The 20,248-nt window shown below is 43.8% G+C and overlaps 1 long non-coding RNA gene across 1 annotated transcript in view; it reads left to right on the top strand.

Moving 5' to 3' along the window:
• LOC117142668 overlaps positions 1-20,248 on the top strand; it is a 126,151-nt gene that overhangs the window by 74,366 nt on the left and 31,537 nt on the right. Inside the window, exon 3 of the long non-coding RNA XR_004459569.1 lies at positions 18,127-18,253. This is a non-coding gene — a long non-coding RNA (uncharacterized LOC117142668). The remainder of the gene's footprint in view (positions 1-18,126; positions 18,254-20,248) is intronic.

Raw genomic sequence — 20,248 nt, 5'->3', positions numbered from 1 at the left:
CAGGACAATGGCAAACGCTTTTATGTGCCGTAATGAAAAACTGTTATCTGCGTGCGCAATTTGAACGCAATTTGGTAACGCGTTTCGCCACATAAAACTTAAGTGACCCGAAACCGGGCCGACAGGAGCGAAGCTGCACATAGCACATAGCAAATACATGGCGGTCCCGAGATCTAAAGGACCTTTCCACCTCCTTTCGGTTGGGTCGTGTGTTTATGGCCCTGCGTGCAGCTTGCAAAAACTGTTGACACTCGCAGGAAAGTCAGAAAAGGCCAAGCAAGGTCCAAAAACAACCTGAGTGTGAGAAATGAAATTGTTTGGCGATTATGCAGCATTAAAGCCAAATGTGCCGTTCAACGGCATCCGTTTCACTTTGTCGTCACCATCAACGCACTTTACTTTTATTTACATGTCACTCAACTAAGGCAGGCACACAAAGCCCTCCGTTTGCTCCGCTTGCATTCCGCTGGAGAACCGTCGTGTGGCAACAGATTTGCTGCAGCTGCGGCTTTGGCAAACTATCATTAACATGTGGCATCCGGCGACCCCCTGAACCATGAACCCTCAACCCATGGCTGCCCACTCAGCGTGGACAACAAAAATCCTGCGCTCTTGCAGTTTTTACAACTTTTCCCCGCCCGGCTGCTGCTGGTGCTTATTTACTTGTAAAATTTATTAAATATTTTTGTGGCTGTTGCCTTTGCTTTGTTACCCTTTTTTCGAGTCCTCCCTTGCTGTTTTGTGTTCCATTCTTTTCATTCGGGCCCCTCATTTTTTGTGTACCGCAAAATTGCTGACGTTTTTAATCCTTAAGAAGCTTTTGGCTCACATTTTTACTGCACCCACCGTTTAGAGAGCAGCCAGCAAGCGGGCTTACCTTTCTTTTTTAATATGCATTTTGCATAATTTTCATATAAACATTACTCATACGCCATGTGCACCGTGCAGTAGCAGAAACACCCGGCAGCATTGTAGCTACATAATAAGCAAAACAATTTAGCCAGCTTAACACAAATGAAATTTTGAGCCGGGCTCGCTAAACCGCGGCTGTAATTTGATTGGCAGAGGTTACAGGTTACGGGTTAATGGTACACAGCTCCAGTGTGCCCCAAATTGTTGCACCCGACGCCAGTGGTCCAACATTTGTTGGCTTAATAAACTTTTATTGAGAGCACCAGATCGCAAATATCTGCGTAACTCGCCAGTTCAGCAGTCAAACAAAACCATAGCCGGTATTAGACAACAATAACAGCAGAAAGCAGGGGCTTTCTCTTCATTGACCAGCCAGGGGCGTAGATGAATAGGGGTAACTTACTTGTAAAATCGAAATAATGCAACCCTTCTATGCTGCTGCAATTTGCAATATTTTTGTGCGAGCCCAAGCTGCAGCTTTTGGCGCCGCCGGCTATCAAATTTTAATTAAAATTCAAAAACCAATAAATGCTCCTCGGCAAGAAACAGAAGGGGGCGAAATACTCGCTCTCTCTGAGAAAATAAACTTGCATGCGGCATGTAGCATGCAGCACAAAAGGATGCCACTAAAACGATCTATTAAAAATATTTCGCATGCATATTATTCTATGCACTTTTTCGATTAAATTCATTATTTGGCCCAGCCAACTCGACAACCCATGCACATATTTGTGTCTGTCTGGCCAATAGAACAACGTTTATGCAAGCTAATTGAGAATTCCACAACTCCAGAGACTCGAAAATATTTTTCCGGATCTTATCAACATGGTTTGGGAGAATTTTATTGCATTGCGAAATGCAAAAGGTAATTGTGTACCGTCACATTGTCCAATCCTCGCATGCCACAAACTTTCGCCCAGTTCAAGGAACTATGGAACTTTTGCCTGGTAATTAAGCACTGAACAGAAACAATGCCGGAGTATTTTCCACTCGCTTGCCCGGCTGTCTATTGTTGCTTCTGTTGCCGCTTGTTATAGTTTAGCTCTACACTGTGGAATTAAAATAATGTTTAAAATAATTGCAGAAATGATTTTAAGTGGATGTCTAAAAAAGCGCTAGGGGCTTAAAAGCATTTATAAAGGTGTTGAAAAGTATGCAACCATATATTTTCACTCAATCCTTCTCGAGAGTATGCAACTATGTGTTTTCACTGCATTCCTAGTTGACACCCTTTAATTGCATTTAAGCATGCACATGCACTTTACATTTATGTAACTGAAATGGCGCCTATAAAAAGTGAATAAATTTTCCATTCTACAATTGATTTTTCTGGGTGTACCCAACGCAGCTGCACTACCTCCAGCCAGCTGCTGCTTTCGCCGGCATTGTTTATGTATCTTAAGGATAATGACGCGCTTCATTATGCGCCTGTGTGAAGATGCTCCGTGAATGCAGCTCGTACTGCCTTTTGGCTGTTGGCGCTGCTGGCGCTCTTGCTTTATGTTTCCGTGGTATTTATTTTTTATTTTTTAAGTTCCCCATCTTTTGCGTAAAAACTTTTCGACTCCCAGACGTCGCGACGTTTTCGCAGAGATAATAGAAACTCGATACGCTTTGCGCATCTAAGCTTTATCTATGGCTGACTCCTTCGCTGTTTTGGCATTGTTCTCGCGGCCCTCCCCGCCTTTTGTTTTTATTTACCCACACCGGGGCAAGCGGCTTTTACAAGCAGTAAATTTAAGTTGCTGCTGCTCCTTGCTACTTCCTGTTTTCTTTTTTTTCCACCCATTTCGGCCCTTTTATCCTCCGCCAGCACTCCTTGCAGTGCGGTGGAAATAAAAATGTTGAATCGTCATAAATGGCTCCATAAACTACGTCAATAATGCCCATGCCCCCAATGCCTGGCCTCGACATCGCAATTCGCAATGTTGCCGGGTTACTTGTAAGGCAGCCGCCAGGAATGAGCATAAAAATGAGAATGGAAATAAAAATAGTTGGCCAGCATAAACGCCCCCGTGATTTTTACATAGGGCAGCCCCAGATCCTCCAACGCCATGTCCAGGCAAATCTCGACTCCAAGTCCGAGTTCCAAGTCCTTTTTTTTCTGTCCGCTTGTTTTTTATTGTTTGCATTGGGACGTCATTGCCATGGGCGCGAAATGCTGGCTAGAATTAATTAAAATGAATGAGGGGACATGTCATAAACAAAGGCAAAGTCAACTGTTGACTGAGCGACCCGACCGCCCCATTCCAAAAGCTTGTCAGCGGGGGCGTGTCCCCAAGATAAAACCACATCAGAGAACGAAAAGCAAGCCATTGCGACCAGCAGCGAAAAAAATAAAACGAAAAAATGCGGAAAATCGGGGGAGAAATTGTAACGAAAAGAAAACTCCATAAATATTTCAAGTCCTTCGTCCTAGCGAGTGGCGCCATCTATCGATGGAGTGTGTTCGTATGTGTGGGGGTGCCTGTAAAACAAGTCATAAATTATAGCCCGCCACTGTCAAAGTTCAGCTGACTGCGTTTTGGCCAGCCAAGTGCCAAAGAAATGCTGCACAGCCAGCAAATATTGCGCATACGCCGCGTGGCTGCAACATGCCGCTGGCTGGCCGACAAGTGCAATGAACTCAATTTGCGGACCTAAAACCAAGGGCTAAAAAAATACAAATTATAAGCCGAGCATTTCTATTGCAGCGGCAATTTATGGCCAGCCAACTGATGTTTAATTAGCTAACAAATTCGAAAAAATATCTGAAAGGTTGTGGAAAAAGGTCGTGGGCCACGAAACTTTGATGTGGTTTTCAATTCGTCTTCTGACTATTGACATTCTAAGCCCAAAAGAGCAAAAGGCTTAAAGCGAAATGATTTTCAATGGGGGTCCGTAATTAACCGGCTTTAACAACAGACCCTCACCCACACAAATATACGTACCTTTTGAAACGAAACAATTAGCCTGTGAATTCCGTGTTAGTTGGCCCAAATTCAACTCAACCCGCCTCGACTCGACTCGACTCGACACTCCTCAACTTGACACTCGACTCCTGACACACGCACTCGGCGAGCTAATTATGCTGCAAATACTTAAAAGATGACGCAGCAGAAAGCACTTAACGCCCCAAAAATGAGTGTACGAGTATATACGGAGCTTATACATATACATATATGCTATCATATGCGTGCTCGTGTGTTTAAGCGTGTTTTTGTGTGTATTATTTCATATAATATTTTCTTAGCTGCTCTGGCAGCACAAAAGATCATGCCAAGACATAAATCTCAACGTTTCAGTTGGCCCAAGACGCTAACGACGACGGCAATGAGGAGTTAAGACGTCGTCATCATCTGGCAACGAGCTGGGTAACTACGTGTGTACATTTGCTCATATATACTCGTCCATGCATATATATAAATCGTTCGGAGAAATACAAATACTTTTGGCATATTCTCATTGTCATTATTTTTGTTAGGCTGACACAGCTAATAACGTGCCGTATGATTGCTGCAAACGCAGCGTATGAGTAATCATAATGGCACCACACACTCACACACCCACTCATACCCACACACACACATACACACACAAAGTCATGTCGAATATTTGTGGCAATGCGTAAATTGCTTCTGTTTCTCTTGTTGCGTTACGCACAAAACTTTGGCTAGAGCGCCCAAAAATACGCGTATAATGAAAAATAGCCAAAATTTTGCAGCGCTCAAATGTATGGTACACTTTTTTTTCTTGCTTTGATTAATACTTCCATATGGCCAACTGGCAACCAACGAACTAGACGCGTTCGAGGCACATTAATAAAATATAACAATTTATGGCGGCTTATAATAAAAGCTGCCAGCAGGCACACAACAGGGTGGCTGACATATAAATTTAGAAAAAAAATTCAACATTACTTTTTAACTGCAATTAACTTAATGAGAGTATAAGCTTGACGAATTCGTGCATTACAATTCACAAATCGTTTTTTTTTTTAATGCAACTCAACAAAATTACGGAAATATCAATATCAACTTTGCTTCTAACTAAATAAATACAAAAAATGAAAACTTCACTTTGCATATTTTACTTGCCGAGTTGCTACACTCCACACAATTCATCTGCACCCTAGCAGCAAACAGAAAATTTATGAAAAATTTACTTAAACACAGTTTTCCGTTACATTGACAAACTTTGAGCCGGGAAAAGTGCTCGAACAATGCCAGGACACTTCAGCAGCCACAAGGCACAACAAAGGACACAACCAGCTAGAGCAGCCATAGTCAAAAAAGCAAAAAACGAAATGTGTACAACAATTTGTTGGCTGCCCCTGCTAACTGTGCGCATTTGTTAGACTTCAATGCGGAGTGGTTGGGCTGATTTTATGCCGCATTTAATAATGCCAGCCCACAAAAATCACATCCGCCAATTTACAACGCCAAACCGAATCGATGCCGCATCCTCGACTCCCTGGGTTGACGTCTACTTATAAGAAATATCAGCCACGAGATGCTCGATGCTGGATGCTCGACTCGGGTTCAGGGCAAACTTTCCCAGAAAGTTGTCGTATATTTGTTGCCTTTTTCACAATTCATTAAATTTGATTAGAGAACTTTTGCCATAAAAATTACGAAATTGTGCCGTTGACGCAGCTAGCCCTCGTCTCGGGATCAGGCCCAAGTTCCCCAATATACCATATATGTATATGTGTGCGTTTATATAGAAAAGCCGGTGTGTGTGTGTGTGTGCGGCTAAGATTTGTGTTTGTTGTACGTGGATATGATTTCGTGCATGTGCTCCCTGGGTTTTTCGGCAAAAGTTTCAACTGTCAGGTGGCAAAAGCCAATCGGCCAGCTATCGGAATTTTTCCCCAATTTATATGCCTTCTTGGCCCATCGCGCAGCGAAAATCACCCACCACCCACCATATTAGAGGTCGTATTATTTATTGTCCGACGACCCTTTTCGCTGGGCAGGGTCAAGTTGACAAAGTTTGTTAAACTCTGATCTGTGCGGACTCGTGCTGCTGCAGAGCAGACAAAAGTGCTCATAATTAAATGCAAAGGCTCGTTGGAATTAAAAACGCAAAGGCATCGCTTTTAAGGCTGCTTAATAATTAAAACAACTTAATGGACTTGGCCTGCCAGCAGCGAACGGAGTAGTCTGAATGCGAACTTCTTTCCCTCCCGTTGATCTCCAAAAACTTCCTTTTCTGAGTGCAGCGGCAATTGAATTAAGTTTGCTGCTCAAAGTGAAAAACGCACCCAAAATGTTTGACTGGTAATTGCCATTTAAACTCATTCGTCTAACTTTTCAAGGTCCCTTGATGGTAGAAAATCCCGTAGGAAACGGTGAACACAATACTGAGGAATGCAATCCCTGGCTTTTGCTTATTAAGCCCTGGTACGCTGGGCAAAAATTTCAAAATTAAACAATGCTTACGTACACACGCATCGCTCTGCATATTTCAGCGGGAATTTAGGTCCGGGCCACGGATATGGGAAATGGGGTAAAATGAATATGCCTTCACGCTTGACCCGAAACATAAACTCCCAGCGACTCCTGGACTCCCGGACCACTGACTAAAGCCCCGGGGAACCCCATCAGCTCGCTTAGAAAGCGGAGCCAGAGCCGGAGCAGCATCAGCAGATTGAAGATTCCAGCATTCGACATAATGTTGCGGTTAAGCTAAACGACTGCATAGAACAAGCTTTTTATGCCGGTCCAGCGCTCGCTGACCTCCGCCCTTGCCCATTTTCCCCTCTGGTTTTTCCCCGATTTTCTCCTGCTATTTCTCCGGTTTTCCCACACTCACACACTGACACACACAAGCTCATGGGCAGCTGTGTATGCATGTGGGTTGTTCCTGCGGCCAGGCACATGCGATTACTGAACTGGCTCGCTCGCTTCCATATACCACAAAAGCCATACATATGCATACACTAAGAGCGAATTGGGCATTTCTGTGATTGGGAGAAGGTTCTAGGGAGAAGGGAAAGTCAATAAGACACTCCATTTGTACATTAGGTATATTAGTTTTCAAAATATAATAGTATTTAGAATAGATTGTTTCCCCTAATATTTAATATATTTTTAATTGAAACCGCCTTTTAAGGGTATTTGCGTTACTATGTTAGCCCATTGCCGATGATTGCCGCCCGTTGTGTATTTAAATGAGGATTCCGTAAAATCCATTTAAAGGCCCGACCACGGACGCAGCTCCCGTCGAGGAATCACTCGCTCCTGGCCCGAACTCCATATGAATGAACTTATTTCCGAATGTTTTCTTCTGCGCATTGAGTGCTTAACAGGTTCTCAACTCTATAGAGGAAGTGTCTGCGAACGGAAATAACTACCTTGGCGCCCCATCGTTTCAGTTCGTTCCATTTCGTCCTGTCACGTCATTGTGACTCCATCAGCAGCTGAGGGCAAACATTTTTTCGCTTCGCACCGTAAAATAAATGCATTAAAATGATGATTCGGTTATTTGGCTATTTGCTGTATTTTATTTATGGAAAAACGTCCCAAAAGCCCTTGGTTAATAGCTTTAAAATAAACCGTAAAATATTTGATTGTTGGCAAAAGGTATTAATTAAAATTTCTGGCACGTATGTCCTAGCTGAAATTTAAACAATTTCGGCAACAGCAAAAATTTATTGTTTTACACTTTATACAGATTTTCCAAATGCCAGCTAAAAGGGTGTCTGGCAAAAATATAACTCAATTGCGTTTATTGGTTTTTTTTTTTTTACATATTAAAATGTTATAAAGTGGCCAATGTTTTCTGATGAAAACTGTTATAAGAAAAATGTATATCTTCGCTTTGATTGCAACCAAACATTTTCAAACGTAATTGGCAAACAGCAATCTCGGTGTCTCGACAAAACTGATTGATTCGATCTCCGGCTCAATTAAATGAACTCAACGCTTCGCAGCTTATTACTCAATCCAGCCACGCCCACTTTTATATGGCAATTGGCATTGTGGTGGCCCTCAAGTGGCTCCGAGTTGAATCCACACGATTTTGCCCCATGTCCTTGGCAGCAAATTAGCTTAGCCGCCGTTAATATGGAATGCCAGTGGCAATTGCGATTCGCATACGAAAATCGAATGAAATGGTTAATGGGTTTGTCGAATCGGAAGGGCATGCCACGAAGCCCAAGACGTTGACAAGAAATCGCTGATAATTGACATTGCGACTTCGATGGCTTGGCTTTGGTTGGGTTTTGGGCGATTGATGGCATTGGTTTGGCTTGGCATTATTATTTTATTGTTTCACCCTGCTTATGAAGTAATAATCCAGCCGCGTCAACACAATTCGATTGTCAGCACAAAGAGCCAGAACCAGAACACTTCGGACACTGCGGCATCGCAATCAGCAAATCAGCAGCGCCGCCAGTCGACTGTTCAACAAAATCAGTTAGCAAATCCACTCAAATGTGCGCCGCGCATTTCCATAGACACATTGACAGCTGCCCGCATGACGCCCGCCCGCAGCTCGGAATCTGCTTCTCGGTTTCTGCCCTCTGATATCTGCACTGGGAGAAAATTATCTACAAAAATATAATGACACATTACGAATCAAATAGATCAATTATCTTTTTAAAAATATTTAAATATCTCATTATATCTCACTGTATTTGCTAATAGCAGAAGGACGCCGTTCCTCATTTTCTGTAATATAACTTACTGGATCCCCTCATGACTTTTCTTTGGGTGTGCTGGATTGACTGACTGGCACAGTGGACGGATGTCCCCACCTCCGGTTGTCTCTACTTGGCTCATATGAATAGAGTCAGCAGCGCATCGATTTCACTTCATTTGATGCCGACCAGCAAGCTGAGCACCGAGCACCCAGAACTGAGCACTGACTAACTGACTGCCAGGATGGCTATCTGGCTGACTGATGGGCAGGCAACTCAATATAGCGGGCCCAGGACGCGAGTGCCTCTGGCAGAATGTTAAGCGACACATGTCCGTTGTTGTTTGCCGCCGTTGCTACGAGGACTTCGCATTTCGGATTTCCACTCAGCCTAAGACTTCGCCGCAGAAGAGAGGAAAGGATGTACTGCGTGGTTGGTTGGCCAGAAAGGATGCAAATATTTCAATACCGAGCGCCATTGATTTGTTCTACTGTTTCGGCTGTTTTCTATTCCTGTCGCTGAAAGGAGCTGCTGACATTGTCAAGCGGCGAATTCGCCGAGTGCTTAATTATTTTTTGCGGTCTCGTCCTTTTTCGTTTGAAAGCGCTCTGCCAAATTGCTCAAGTCGCCCACACGAGTGCGAGACATCTAAACCAAACCGAACGGCGCTGGGTTGAGCTGCTAATGAAACCCACGCGAAATTGGATTTTCATGTACATGGCAGACAGACGACTGACAGTCGGTTAGTCAGTCAGCCATCCTGGCGACCATATCCTCCTTCTACTCCTTCCGATTCCCAACACCCTTCCACCGCACCCATCCCCTCAAGAATCACTCTTTTTCTTCAACATGTCTAATGGCCGGGGCGTGGCTACACGTGCTTGACTAATTATGCGTAATTGAGCGCATATTTGTAATGCGAGCATATTAATTGGCCCACAAAGAGTATGAATAACTGCCGAAGTGCACTTGAAAGTATCTCCAAGAATTGCAAGCGCCATAACCCCCAGCCAGATACATATATATGTGAATATGTCTGATTGGGGTGAATGTACCGACACCCACAAATTAAAAGCAGGCAGCACGTAATGCGGTTGCTAACAAGCCAGGAGTTTGGGATAAAGCCAGAACTATTATTCCACTCGGGATATATATGTATAAGAAGGGGTCTAATTCCATATTGATGAGACCGAGAAGGGATTGTCATGGGTGAGAGGGTTGGACCAGCTCTCGCCCAAATTGTAACTTGTTCATTAAGGACTAATGGAGTGGGTGCTGCTCGAGCTGCAGCAAGTATAAAATCTTCGGGATTAGATGCAATCAACAATAACATCTGCTGGAGGCAACTGGACGGGCAAGTGAACTTTTCGAGCGCTGTGTCTGTCAATTCTAATTGTCATTACGTATACGTAAAGGCCAACTGAGAAGACAAACGAGTTAGCCACTGATACTGGGGCAAATGGGAATTGAGTGGAAAGCGGGCAAATGAGAACGAGTCCAAAGTTTTTGCGACCGAAAGAAAAATGAAAGAGCTAACAACTTGGCTGTCGATGAAGACAAATGCAAGACAGAGCGCAGATGGTAGGGCCAACCATCCAACAATATATACGGGAAAACAAAAAACAAACCAAAAACGGAAAAAAAAGAAATAGAAAAGCAAAAGTAGAATTGGTAACTTGCAGCGGCGAAAACTGTGCAGTTTTCGGGGGTAAACTTCAAAAAGCGCAAGCCCACATCAAAAAAGGATCCCCTGCCTGTCCCCCATGGTTAGCCAAAGCCAAACAAAACACTAATGAAGGTAGTCAGCAGCGTTGTCAGCGGCGGGCTGCGCTTGATAGCCACCAATGCACTTCGAGAAAAAAGATTGAAATGTATAAACCGAGATATGGATCTAATAGAATGTATATTAAATGTACGTTTTGCTTTGTAACAGTATGCTTTTTCTTCGCGTGTAACATGGCCCGCCCTGCAAAAAGGACCTTTTCCCGTTTCGGACGTTCGCATTTCAAGGAAGGACGCGCAGGAGAGCGACGAGCAGCTTGAGCTCGTCGACGACATACGGCATCGATAAATTACAAAGTTAAACTAAAATTAAATTCTACGCCAAACAATGCATCTTGTCGGGTTGGTCCGCTGATGGTGATGGTGATGGCGATGGCTATGGCTATGCTGTGGATGCCTCCATTGCTGATGCTGATGCCGATGCTTCTCCGCCAGCTTACAGCTGCACAAGGAGCAGGAGCAGGAGCAGTAGTGGTCCGGCGCTTTCGGCAGGATTTAAGCTGCCTGTCAGCCAAGGCTCCTGTCCGGGCTTATATATAGCATTTCCATGTTGGCGACTAATGCAACTCGGACGAAGACGACGCTCGACGGCGCCCAGTGTCTTTGCCCGATGCCATTCATTATGCCGGACATTTTTGCCGCTGCTTAGTCGCCAGTGGAAACCAATCATTGTGATACTTTCATTAAATTGCAACGGAGCGGCGTCCTTGGAGTTCCACGGATCCTTGGATCCTTGGATTCTTGGAGCCCTGGCTTCCCGGATCCCGGCTTATTGATTGGGTATTGAAATTTAATAAACGGCATTTTGCTCCGCATCCATAATTCGCGCACACGCTTCGGAATGCAATTTAATTGGACACTGTTGTTTGGCACAAAGTTCATTGTTATCTTTGCACTGTATTGTATATGTTGCTATTCCACGATTGCCCGGGGAAACCACCGAAAACGCCCCAAAACCCCCCTAGAACTCACTTGTTATGCATGCACTTTGGGTGCCGTAAATTTGATATACTTGCGGCAATGTCGATAATTTAAACTAGATATGGGCAAACACATGCAAACTCGTGACTTTTGGCATGGGGGCGTCGAACATCCTTTCCCAGGATGACCCGGGGGCCCCTTGAAGCTTCACAGCTTTGTTTTCGGTTAAGCAAATGTTGCGATAGCGGTATCTAATAGCCCAGGAAACCGCGGGCAGCACCCAACTTGCTTTGACTATGTTCGTTTTAATTGTATTTGGATATCAGGCTTAATTAAATGCATTCAAGCGCGGTTTGGCGGCAATCCACATGCGGTATATGTATATTACTTTGACAGCTGCAATGCATTTAGGTATTTGCCATTGATGGAATAATGTGTCGATTTCTGAACACAAAAAGTGTTAAATTGGAGCTGGGAAAAAAGTATATCAATCGAAATCTGTTTGCCATTTGAAACCGATCAAGCTGTGCTTAAATCAACTTTTATTTCTGTGCACCGACCCGCGGAGTGCCTTTAAATATCTATGCTTGAACACACAACTATTATTGTGTTTTAATTCAGCTTTAGTAAAGAAACAAGATATTTGAATTCCCAGAATTAGGCATGTTCCCAACGTACTTACACAATTTTCATATTCTTGGGAGTGGGATTATACCTAGGCCATTATTACCTGTCCAGTGACCTAAGCAGTGTCGTCATCCGACATCATTTAACATTTTCGAGGAGGTGGAAGCCGAAGGCTCGCAGGATGGAGACTCTCTCAACAAGCCAAGGCATGCCCGTATCCTTCACACTGCGGTGCCTTGCATTAGCGCCTTTCCACCGCCACTCCGCCAAATTCGCCAGCAGCGGCAGCTGCAAATTGCACTTGTATAATACCGAGTCCTGGCAAAACACATATATATATATAGAAAAAAATGGACAAAAATAATAAAAACCCGCGCAAATTTATGTGCTGCAAGTGACACTACAAGGCCGCTGTGGCAGTTGCAGTCGCAGATTCTCAGATCCTAGCTGTGCGGCACTCGAAGGCGAGAGCTCCGCGCTTGACACTCGCCGTCTAACCTTTTGCCAGCCAGCCAGAGCGTTTTGCGGAGTCCTTAGTCCTTGATGTCCTTGCTGTGCTCCGCGTTTATGCTTCTGCTGTGCTGGTGTGTGCTGTATGCTGTGTTTTTTTTCGACCCTCTCGACTGTGTGGCCCACAATTTGTGTTGACATCATCAGATTAAAAATTTTGGGCACAAGACACAGGCTGCGAAATGATTTCTTAGCTGTCGCAACACAGAGGGAAAACACTGTGATATTAGTTGGTAATTTGTCATCTCAACTTGTTCTGGTACATCTATTTCTTTGGCTAACAGAGAATCATAAATGGTAAATGTTATTAAAGTAGGTAGTTTTTATGTACTTGCCAACAAACAAGATTTTTCTTTGTGTGTTGTTTCTGATTCTGGTTACTGGCGGTTACCCCATAGACCCTGGGTTGCTTTTGGCCTGGCATTTAACTCGTTTCACTTCATAAATTCGCTCTTACGTAATAAGTTCATCCTAGCCGGCATCCTGTGCGCTTCTATTTTTCAGTTTTTTCCCCTATGCGTTTTTTTTCTTCGCCATGTGTGTGTGCGAGTTGCTTCCGCTGCCGCGAATGCCGCGCACTTTGCATTTTGCGGCTGGTTGACTGACTTGAACTCATTGGGTTGAGGGGGTGGAGAATGGAACAGGGGCTGGGGCAGGCAGGGGTTAAGGGGTAAAAGATGGAGGCTGCGACAGCGGGTTTCAGCATGGGTTGGCTTCCATTCTTTATTTGAGTTATCATGACACATTTCGCTGGATTCAGTCATTTCTTTTACTTTTCCCAGTGCCAGCGTCTTTGGCGCATGGCTGTCACAGCGACATGGCGCCCCAGCCGATGTCTTTGTGTGCGTGCTGGTGGGGTGGGCTGTACACGTACATACACATACACATATCTATATGTCTGCCTACCTTAACAACTAACCAACGAAACCAGCCTCAACCGAACCCATCTCTCCGGCTCCTCTCACTGTTTTTGCGCTGCTTGGTTGCCCTGCCATTTTAAAGCAATTTTCAAACAAATTTACTGTCATTAACTTAGACAGTTGATGAAATTTATGTCAGACATATCAACATCATGGTGACTCCAGACCATCCGCCCACCGCCCACCTCATCCGTGTGTTTGTGTGTGTGTGAATCTAAGCGAGAGAGTCTGGGCTGCACAGCTCAACTTGAGTTTGAGTGAATGACTTCAAAAGCAAAAAGACATTAAAATTTTGTTTACACAAACTCAACGAATCCAATTTAATTCAATTCATCTGTGTGTGTGTGTATGTGAGTGGGTGGGTGGGCACGGGTGGTGAGTGTGTGTGCGTGTTTGTGGCATGCAATGTTCAAGACAACAAAAACAACAACAAATCGTTTACCACAGTTCAGTGCCTCTTGCCTTATATCATAAAACGGTATGCCCCCCTCTTGGCCCCATTACGTTGTCCCCATCCACCGTCATCGTCCTTCATCCTTCGTCCTTCCTGTCGCTCCTGCACGAGACAATCGATCAATTTGACTGCAGTAATTTGTGGGCAAAGGCGCAAAGTGTGCGCCAGCTGTCGTGCAATATACGATGTACGAGGAGCGACAGCAACATCCACAGCAACGGCGCGATTTCCTCATAACTACAGCGATAAAGTCGAGTATTGGCATGCCTTCTTCTCCGGAAGGTGCGAGGATGTGCTATTTAAAGCGAACACGGAATACCCTGTTGTAAAAATATTCCTTATTCAAAAATATCTCATCTAGAAATATCGATATGTAATTGGAAATAAAACCAGAGATTCGATCAAACTAGTATCTTATCGATTGTTTTCAGATAACCATTTCAATTTGTACTTGATATTTTTCAAACCAGAACAAGAATAAATCCTTATGTATGTAAACAATCTAAAGAACTACATCTTCACCGCGCATCTGTCAAATGCTGTTTTGAGTATCTAATTTATCCAGATAAATCGTGTGTAAATTTTAATTTAACGAGCGTGGAATCAACAGTGACTGCGTTGTATGGCTATGGGTCTGTCATAAACATCCCACCGACGACGAGGACCAGGACGATGACGATGGCGATGATGATCTGTAGTGTGTTGTTGATGCTTCGGCTCAGGGCGATGTTGTTTGTCTTATCTGTTTGCCGGGAACTGTGCAAATCAAGTGGCAGTTATTTCTCACGCAACTCGTCCGCAGCGTGTAAATAAAAATGGCCTATAAATGCCTATAGTTGGGCATACGGCACGCGGCAGTTTTTATAACCCCCCCATTTGCTTTTCCCCGCATATATCCTTTTATTCCCACACCGATTCCCATTCCCAGTATTCATCAGCGGCTTTTGTTGTTGGTGGATGAGTGTGTCAGGAGCAGGACCGCCGTTGTTAATCCCGCATTGTATGCTTTATAAATGCGTTAATTTTATGACAAGTTCATTTTATTGGTTTTCGCTGTTTGCTATCGTCGCGTTTTCGCATTGGTTTTCCACATAAAACCGAAAGACAAGTGACAAACAACAAGGCAACTCACTCAATTTGATCGTCTGTTAATTGCTTGTTTAATTGTCCTCTTTTGGTTCCGTTGTGCGAGTGCGGGAGTTCAAGTCCGATGATTGAGCATCCTGCTCACAGGATGTGGAGCTGGCTGTGGAGCTGGGGACAAAGGAAACGCCTTTTAATCCAATTTTACTTAGCTCTCCAGCTGCTGGCCCTCATCCTCTATTCCCTGCTGCCATGGTAGTCAATTTTAATTGATAAGTAGAACTAGCATTTAATTAATAATAGTTTAATAAAGTGCTGTTTTGTTCGGCTCACTGTGCTTTTTAATAAGTAGCTGCAGCTGGCCTGAATTCCAGGGATGGTCGAATATATTATTCAGGCTTACAAGTTAGATAAAATCATCTCAAAGAGTGCAGAGTTTAAGTAATTACTTATCTTGGATCAAATTTTCACTGCCCACGAATTCCGATTTATCTGGTTGCCAAAGTTCTGCTGCATCCCTGGCGCCAGAATAAACTTTTAATTAACTGGCAGCCGAAGCCGAAGTGCTAAACTCTTTTTTTCTTACCATAGTTTTTCTTACCTTTGCCACGCTTTAATTTAATTATTATTATCTGCTTCTTTTTCATATTAAGTATACGCCACCTTCGCCCCGTTGCGTATCCGCCCCGGTTTTCATTATTTAGACGTCGTTCTTAATTGGCTTAAATTCAGTATGGATCAGCGGAAATTCGAACTTGAATTGCTATAATCCACTGACGAGCCAAAGTCAACTCATCAAACTTACAAATGAAGTGGCGGGAAACTCTGGTCATGTGGCCGGAGTTTATGACAATCGATACGGCTTGGCGACCACCTGTTTTCCCTACCCCGATATGCTCTCAATGTCCTGTCGCCCTGTTTCTATATGGACTATCAGTCGTTTCGCTGCACAACTGCGCAGTCAATCATGCATGTGATGTAGCCGCCAGGCAGCAGTTCCCATCCCCATCTCCATCTGCGAAGCTCCCGCTGTTCCGGCTGCTGCGATTTTGACTGAGAGATGGTGTCTGGAAATAAGCTCGTTAGTTCCTTGTATTGGCTTTGTTGCTGTCGCAGAAACCGGAGCTTCGAGGAGTCGCAACAGCAGCCGCAGCAGCAGCAGCTGAAACAGCAAAATATGTGCACTCCACTCCAAGATGTGTGCTATGCTATGCTTTTCCCGTGCTTTTGCTTCTGCTATTGCTGCTGCTTTAGCTATGCTCTGCTTGAACGCTTGCCTGCAGGCTGGCTGGGCAAACTGCATAAATGTCAGCTTGTTTCCACTTATCGCACACATTCCTTTTTTTTTAAAGCCACTGCGGCGGGCACTCAAGCGTATTGTCATAAAGGGCGGAGATGACAACTTTAAAAGCGCCATAGAATCGGGCGGGCCGCCTCAGTGTCAACTTAATAAGGTTGAAAATGTCCGGCAGTAAGTCAATATTGCTTCGGCTTCGTCTCGCTTGGACGGCTCCCCTGTTAGCGCTTTAAAAGCGACTGACATGACTGACCCATCTTGAATTATTTTCCATTTGACAGCGTTTATTTCACATGCGAGACTGCGGTGTGCAATAAAAAAAAAGGAGAAATAACCACGTAAAATAGACTATCGACTTAGAGATACCTTCTAGCCACTACCTCAAATGTAGTGCTTTCGTTATTTGCCAAAGCATATTTTTTTTATATGAATACTAGGGATCATGGCATAATTCTAGAGGCTAACTTAACTTTATATTTCATTTATAAAACGCTATATACCCCTCATTCCAACCTCCTACCGGGTATGAAAACACAACGAGTGAGGAATCCGAGCTGACTCGCACACCTTGAAAACGTGTGACGTTGTGAGAAGGAAGCGTTGAGTTGCTGCCCGCATGTATGATAGATGCTCCTCCATCTGGTCTCTTATTTATTTATTTATCCTGCATATGAGCGAATCCCCAGCTAGTGTATGTGTGTGTGCGAGTATGCTTGTCTGCTTTTTTCTGGCGACGCACTGACACTGACTCAACTGTCCGACCAGCCAGGACCGTCCTGCAGGACATGCAGCCAGGACTCGGGACGGATGGCTGCTCTCATTGCCCGGCGCTTGTCATCAATCTTCCTTAATAGATGTTCACACAATTGAATTATTACATGTGTCCAAGTGCCAGGCAATCGACTGTGCTCCGTCCGTCCAGGATACTGATGCTTTCAGCCGGAGGAGACGTCCTCGTTTTTTTGCCTCCTCCGATATTTTGCATACGTTTACGATTAATGTAGTTAAAATGGCATAGATTATAGGACACTCTTAAAGCGAAACACCTTTAAGAGTGCATATCCAACATTCTGTATGGAAATTTTTCGCGCTGACATTGCATCAAGATTTCGTCGGGCTTTTAATAAAGTAAACGCAAGGCTGCCGCTCCAGTCGAGAGTAAGAACTTTTAAGTGAGCTGCATTAAAAGTTAGCCAACTTGTCAACGGCTTGGCTAGCCCCCTCGCCCCGCGTATCCGCCGTCACTGGCTGCTGAAGTGCAAGCTGATTACTTGGCTCAAAGTTCGCGGACTTGGCCCAAAAGCCAAAAAAATGAAAAGAGTACAGCGCCGCAAATTTAATAAGCCAAGCCGGGCCGATCCTTGTGTGGCATTTAAAAGATAAACAAATTGTTATTCCCCCCGGCGTTTCCACTTTGTTTGTCAATGTTTTTCGCGGTTGCTATTGTTGCAGCGCTCGTTCGGCGTTCGTTATCTTATTTATTGTTAAAAGATGCCGCGTTATCGCAATTAAGCTCGGAAATACATTTAACATGCGTGAAAAATAAATTTGAATGCAACACCAACGAGGCGAATGCGACGAGCATCGTTGCCAGTTCTTTTTATATTTAATTTTAATTTAAAGCACTCGCTCGGCGATTTAATATCAATAATGCAATAAATTGCAGTGAACCTTGACGTCAGTTTAAGCACACAGGAAAAAAGTTCTTAAATAATGATGTACTCTTAATAACTTAAAAGGGAAATATGAAACTGTGTATTTTGATTAACATGAATTAATAACTAATTAAGGCTTTGGAATGTTGAATGACCCATTGATTGAGGACCTTTTTTCAAAACGTATAGAATAATTAATAGTAATTGTATAACATATTTACAAATAATAAATAAATACCTAATGTATGTCGTATACTTGTCCAATCAAATACTGTTTTCAATAACACCATCAATTTTTGATAACTAATATATTTTTTATATATATATTTTTTTATGTGCAGCATTTGCAGCTAGCGAAATCCTTAGCAATGCCATACATCAATTCATGGCATACTTGAAATGCAAATGTCTTGGCAGTAAACTCTGATCAATGCCCGCGCGGATATGCATGCGAACCAATAAATCAAGGTATGAAAATTCTTAAAAGCATTTTCAGGTATTAAGTGGAAAGCATGGCCAAAAGCGCGCAACCCGAGACCCGGAACCTTTTCAACTGCCGCGGCACCTCGGCTTTAAAGTCAAAACCTTGCGACAAATGCGCTTAGTGCTTAGCAGAGCACAAGAAAATGCCGCTGGCTGGAAATGGATAGAGTTTTGGTGGGAAATGGAGAAACGGGGAAATGGAAAAGTGGGCGGCAGATGCAGGAGCGAACGGACGCGCAGCGCCTGAACCCGCGGCTCATTATAAATTTGCCAGTTTTGCACGTTTCCGTTGTGCGCGCCAAAAAATGTCACAAAGTTTTCCCGCCCGCCTTTCTCTGACACCGCCCTTTCTCCCTCTAGCGTTCTCTAGTCGCTCTCTCTCTGTCTCTCTCTCTTTCTCCATTTCTCTGTCTCATTCCTGCGTTTTGTATCACTTTTTATGCTCCTTGGGCTAAATGTCAGCTTTTGTCTTGGCGCACACGCCAAAAAGTATGCTGAAACAATGTCAAGCATAATTTGCATACAATTTTTGCCTTGCCATTTTTTACCCATTTTTTTTTTCCAGCCATTCCTCGTGTTCTGTTAGTGTTGGTGGTCATTATGTTTGTCGGTCATGTCAGGCACGCACAGACACTCACTCACGCTCACTCACACTCGCACAGTGCTCTTTTGACACTAATTTAATTTACGTCACTCTGCGGACGGCGACGGTCCGCCGCCACTCGCAATCTGCTCTAAATGCCATGAAATTGAGTTCGGGCCAGAATAAAAGTGTGATTCAATTCGCAGTGCGGGCCTAACCAACTAAGCAATTTATGGCTATATTTGCGCAGCTGGAAGTCGAGTACAAAGCGGTCTTCTACTTCTACGAAATGCTGTCTCTAAAGGCCATTCGCCAAAAATATTTTTATTACAGCATATCACACAATTATTTCTCAAATTCTAGTAATATTAACTTCAAAGTGGGAGCAAATACTTCATTTTACAGAATTCTCTATGGCTGTCGCACCCCAGTTAAATTTCAATTTAGTGCAGTTAAAAAAATTATAAACGACTTTGATGATGTTCAAAAATTAATTTAGCAAATTCGTTTATATAGCACTCGTGACAATTTTAATTTGGCAAACTCGAGAGTTCATAAAGTCCTTTCATAAGCTATTAAAACGCACACGAAACACACACACGCACTCACTCGTTGTGGGTCATAAAATGTAGCATACATTCGGGCGCCACTCGCCACATTAATTACCTGTGCCCGAAAAATCTCAAAGTGCATATATGCAACTTTGCAGGCTATTTGTCACACAAAGTACAACATTTAACAGCTGGCCCATAAATTAAATGCTCGCGCCGAACGCTTCAGCGTATTTCAACGGGCAACACTTTTGCAAATTAACAGGAACAACCTCCTGCCTCCTGCAATCAAACCCCGATATTCGCCTAATTGTAATTAATTATGCAGTGCATGCGAAACACCTGACGAGGCCACGCCCCACCGCCCGCTGATACAGGACATAGGTATACCGATGGAAATGCCCCAAGGGACCAATCCCCCGCTTATTCCGTGCGGTATTCATTTAAGCGACATGTACAACTTGAAACACATAACGATGACGGCCACTTCCGCTCATTAAGCAATTGAAAAATTTACACGCGCCCATAATTTATATTCGTGTTATGCAATTGTTGCCAAAACCACCGCGCCCGCATCGAGGCTGCGGCTTTTGTAAATTTGTGGGCGTGGCCGCAATGCGTAATGGGGGGCGGAAAAACCATAGCTATAATATTGTTTGAGGCAAACACGGCATTTGCACCCCGCAGATAACTTTGATTGATAGCCCGAGAGACAAGGCCCTAACCTCTTGCACAGCTTTTGAGGTGGCCGAATTTCGACCATTTTCGGCCATTCTTCTGATTGCATTTGCATAAGCACTGACCATCACACCCACACACACACAGGAGGAAACCCGACCTGATCCT

This window comes from Drosophila mauritiana, chromosome 3R (genome assembly GCF_004382145.1).
Source record: "Drosophila mauritiana strain mau12 chromosome 3R, ASM438214v1, whole genome shotgun sequence".
NCBI classification, from domain to species: Eukaryota; Metazoa; Arthropoda; class Insecta; order Diptera; family Drosophilidae; genus Drosophila; species Drosophila mauritiana.
The sequence above is the reverse complement of the archived record's forward strand: the minus strand, read 5'-3'. Positions and strand labels throughout refer to the sequence as shown.